Genomic DNA, 4,897 nt, shown 5'->3' on the forward strand with positions numbered 1-4,897 from the left:
GACTGGGCCCCCAGCTGCAAGGTCCTCAATTGCATCTCAGATAAGTTCATCTCTAACAGTAGACAAAAGTCATCTGCTAATTGACTTCACAATCTTGGACCAAAAATTATGACCCACTATGTTTTCTTTTGTATTTCTTGATCACTAACTCAGTTCGGTTCTCTTCCTATATTTTTTGTTGGAGCAGCTGTGAAGAAAGCTAAGCTGTATTGCTTTCTCCTGAGACTTTTCCTCAGTCTTAGAGCATCAATTATGGAATATTGCCATCAGATTGAGATTAAATTTGGTTCAATGGAACTCTATGAAATTTACACTATGAAAGGAACATCATATATGCAGATAATCCCTTGCTAAAAATACTTGCACTCATACCTCACAATTTCAGAGCCATTGTTGGGGATGATTGTCATGTCATGTGGATACACATTCTACTGAGAGTTGAAATTGAGAATTTTAGATTTGATGGCCATATGATGGTTGATGCAAAAAAAAAAACACAAAAATGATTGATTTAGGGCCTTAAAATATAGTCATTAAATCTTGTTTTCCATTATGAACTTAACTTTATTAGGGGTGTCCCCAAACAAAATGCATTAAAATTATTTTCTTCAAAATTTGAGCTTTTTTTACTAGCATTAATAAAAACAAAACAAAAGATGTGAAAACCAGTGGCATCACTTAAGTTGCCTTTACTTAAAAATTTAGATTACCCTTTGTTGCTATAGAATTGTAATGCCATATATAAAATGAGTTTTCAATGTAGTAATTAAAATATTGGCCTTACTCTTTTAATGTAATAAAGCAATCATCCATAAATTTTGCAGAATTTTTGGTGCTTTCATTCCTTGGTACTAAATTAATTTGTAATTCTTTTTCCAATGCTTAAGTTTGTAAGAAACAAGTATTATATGTCTCTTTACTTTTAAAACTAGTAAAATAAATTCAATGAAAATCAACAAAAGAGAATCAAATAACAACATTAAAAATTAAACTAGTATATAGATTATTATTGCCATTGGAATATATCTTTTCACCAAGAGAACATTGTATATAGCAACATCATGTCTTTGCAATACCTAATGAAGATAGTCCAATCCCTTGAACCCACAAATTTTAGAAATAGCTGTGGCTCACAGGCCCTGCTTTCTGGCTAGCTCACACATCATTCAGAGAATTGGAATTTATGGAGAGGACACCAGACAACTCCTTCTGAAGGTGGTTTATGGTCTATTTTCTCAAAATTTTTGTCTCATTAAGTCATTCAGCCCATAGTCCTTAGCTTACTGCCTTGCACATAGTAGGCTATTGATAAATGTAAGTTGACAACTTGATCACAGATATAATTTTGCTTAAGACTCCTGCCTAGTACCATCTCCAAAAAGGCAAACTGGAGAATTAAGGGTCTGTTGTTCAGTTGTTTCAGTCATGTCTGACTCTTTATGATGCTATTTGGGGCATTGTTGGCAAAGACGCTGGAGTGGCTTGTCATTTCTTCTCTAGCTCATTTTACAAATGAGGAAACTGGACAAACAGTGTTAAGTGACTTGTCCTGGGTAACACTGTAAGTAAGAGTCTGAGGCCAGATTTGAACTCAGGTCTTCCTAACTCAAGTCAAGATGATGTATGCATTGTGCCAACTAGCTGCAGGGGGAAGCGAGTGATGCTAAATTTATACCATGAATCAGTTAAAGGACAATGACGTAATTCTTAAGCACTTGAGAAATACTAAATATAAAAGATAAAAAGCACATAATAATAGCTCAAAATTGTTCTGGTTGGTCTCATTTGTAAAGGAAGAAAAAGATTCTTTCCACCAAAATGCTTGACATCATGAAATGTTTCAATAATATTGAACTAGATATGGTTTTCTCAGTGGAAGTAACATTGAAGAAAGTTCATTGTTTTCACTTTTGCTTCCATACTATAAGAACTATTGTGCCTTTCCAAGTGCATTGCTGCTGAAACCTCTTGTTTGTAATATCTTCTCTTAGAATGTAAGGTCCTTACAAACATCAACTACCTTTTTTTCTAAATAGAAAAAGTAATAAGCGGTCAGAAAAGTGCTTAGCACATAGTTAGGACTTTACTCAATGCTTTTTAAAATACATTTATCCTCTAATAATGGAATTTGCTCACTTTCTCTATGCTTGAGTATAGACAACTACATGGAAGATTTGAAGCTGGCTGTGTGTGATTTGTTGCTGAAGGTCTTGCTTACTCTTATTGGCTATGGAATGTGAGGAGCTAGGAACTGATAACTAATTTGATGAACAAAGGAAGCAACCATTATCACGTCATTCTTTTTTTACAATTCAGAATTATGCACAATTATTTTGAGCTCTTAATGTATGCTATGGGTTTTATAATTTTAGCATTTTTCACATAGGTAAGAATAAAATCTCTGCTCCACAGCTGATTCACATTCCGCATTTGTGTACTTCTTCCTTATATCCTATATTTTTGGGAGAGGTTTACATTTTTAACTAAAGACAAAAAGGGGATTCTGGAGGTTTTTGAACAATGGAGGAACATGATATAGTACTTTGAAAGATCATTCTGGTGCTTGCTTTGGGAGCACATATACTAAAATTGGAGTGATACCGAGAAGATTAGCATGGCCCCTGTGCAAGGATGACAAGCAAATTTGTGAGGCATTCCATATTTTTTGCTTGATCTCTCTCCCAAACACTTCCAAATACCTGTAAAAAATGGCTCTAAACAAATTCTAAAGCAGCAGAATCCACAAAAAGAGAGAGTGAAACAGATTTCCAGCCAAAACAGCCTGGATGGTTGATTGGAAAGGTAAATTGTGCCAGGCGGGGAAAGGAGTTCAGTTCAGAGTGGGCGAGCAGGAAAACCAGGCCTCAATGAACCTGGAGCAGGCCTCAGAGGACTGAATTGTAGGCAGCTGTGGCAGTTTCCTGACCTCACAACCCATGAAAGCCAAAGGCAACTTGGAAGGTCAGTGGGAAAAGTCTGTGATTGTTGTGAGAGAGAAGAGAGAGAAGTGTGGCCCCAGCCCCAGTCCCCAACTGCAGGCCTGGAGTGATGGCTGCTGCTGGAGCTGGGAATCCAGTGGCTGACCAGAGGGGGATTGCAGTGATGTCTTTGCTGGTACTGAGGCAGTATTCTCTTGCTTTGCCAGTGCTTCTATTTGAGTCACAATTCTGGGTGGCAGTCCTGAGGAAAGGAGGAGTGTCAGCATGGTGGAACTTAGAGTGGTGGTGAAGAGAAAATCCTCCTCATAGATCCAAGGCAGAAAAGAGTGCTTGTGGTCACTCATAGACCAGAGCACAGTCCAGAAAAGGAGTAAGCACCTCGCCCCTTATCATATCAACTTGGAAGAGCTGAAAATTTACAGGTCCCTAGAAGTATCTCTGGAAACAGCTGCACAAACCCCCCAAAGTTTTGGGCAGTATATTCTCCACACTGGAAGGAGACCCCTACCTTAGCAAAGAGTTTAAAACTCAAGTAATTGCCTGAGATAATGAACAAACAAAGGCAAGAAAAAGCCAGACCATAAAATCATTCTTTGGTAACAAAGAAGATCAAAACATAGAACCAGAAGAAGACAACAAAGTCAAAGTTCCTACATCCAAAGCCTCCAAGAAAATACAAATCATCAGTCTCAGACCATGGAAGAGCTTAAAAAAGGAGTTTGAGAAAAAAGTAAGAAAAATAGAGGAAAATCTGAGAAGAGAAATGAAGATGATATAAGAAAATCATGAAAAACAAGTCAACTGATTGCTAAAGGAGACCCAAAAAATACGGAAGAAAATAACACCTTAAAAATAGCCTGACTCAAATAGCAGAAGAGCTCCAAAAAGCCAATTAGGAGAAGAATGCATAAAAAAGTAAAATTGTTGGAATGGAAAAGGAAGTCCAAAAGCTTACTGAAGAAAATACTTTCTTAAAAATTAGAGTGGAGTGATTGGAAGCTAGTGACTTTATGAGAAATCAAGACACTGTAAAACAAATTCAAAAGAAGGGAAAATAGAAAACAATGTGAAATATCTCATTGGGAAAGCGACTGACCTGGAAAATAGATCCAGGATAGATAAATAGAAGGGGAAGGGGATAAGAGATGGGGTGGAGAGATAGAAGGCAGGGCAGATTATGGGAAGGGGTATTCAGAATGCATGCCATCTTGGGGAGGGAGAAGGGATGAGATGGGGAGAAAATTTGGAACTTAAAATCTTGTGGAAATGAATGTTGAAAACTAAAAATAAATAAGTTTTAAGTTCAAAAAAGAAAAAGAAAGATCACTCTGGTAGCTTTTTGAAGAGATTGGAGAAGGAATAGAGTAGTGGCAAAGAGAGCTAGTAGAAAGCTATTATAAATGTCTACTTAAGAGATGGCAAGAACTTAGAGTGATAGCCATGTGACTGGAGGAAAAGGGACAAATGGGAAAGCTACTGAAATTATAATTAAAAAAGACTTGGCAACCAATTGAATTTTGAAATAGATGGAAAAGAAAAAAAAACAGCTGGGAAAGGCATTTCTGAACAAAGAACTAGAAGGAAATGGAAAGGGCAAGCAGTCAAAATTGGTACCTACAGTCAAAGACATAATGAATCCCTCTCTAATCCATTCTTCAAGCAGATACTGATTATTTGAGCAACATTTTATTTAATTGTAAATTACACATAAAAACAATTTTAACATTCGTTTTTTTAAATTTTGAGTTCCAAATTATCTCCCTCACTCCCTTTTCTTCCCCCTCCCTTATATGGTAAGCAATTTGATATAGGTTATACATATGCAGTCATGCAAAACATATTTCCATATTAGTCATGTTGAGAAAGAAAACAGCCAAAAATAAAACAATATAGTGAAGATGAAAAATAGTATGCTTCAATCTGCATTCAGACTCCATCAATTCTTTCTCTCAGATATC

At 36.5% G+C, this 4,897-nt stretch overlaps 1 non-coding gene across 1 annotated transcript; it reads left to right on the plus strand.

Annotated features, from left to right (window-relative positions):
* The first annotated feature begins 2,559 nt into the window (after positions 1–2,559).
* LOC144454908 (U6 spliceosomal RNA) lies at positions 2,560–2,666 on the plus strand. Its single transcript, XR_013483456.1, has one exon. It is a non-coding gene; the product is annotated as a U6 spliceosomal RNA (small nuclear RNA).
* Positions 2,667–4,897: the final 2,231 nt, after the last annotated feature.

The sequence above is a fragment of the Phascolarctos cinereus genome, unplaced genomic scaffold (assembly GCF_003287225.1).
Source record: "Phascolarctos cinereus isolate Bilbo 61053 unplaced genomic scaffold, phaCin_HiC Scaffold_7;HRSCAF=346, whole genome shotgun sequence".
In the NCBI taxonomy this organism is placed as follows: domain Eukaryota; kingdom Metazoa; phylum Chordata; class Mammalia; order Diprotodontia; family Phascolarctidae; genus Phascolarctos; species Phascolarctos cinereus.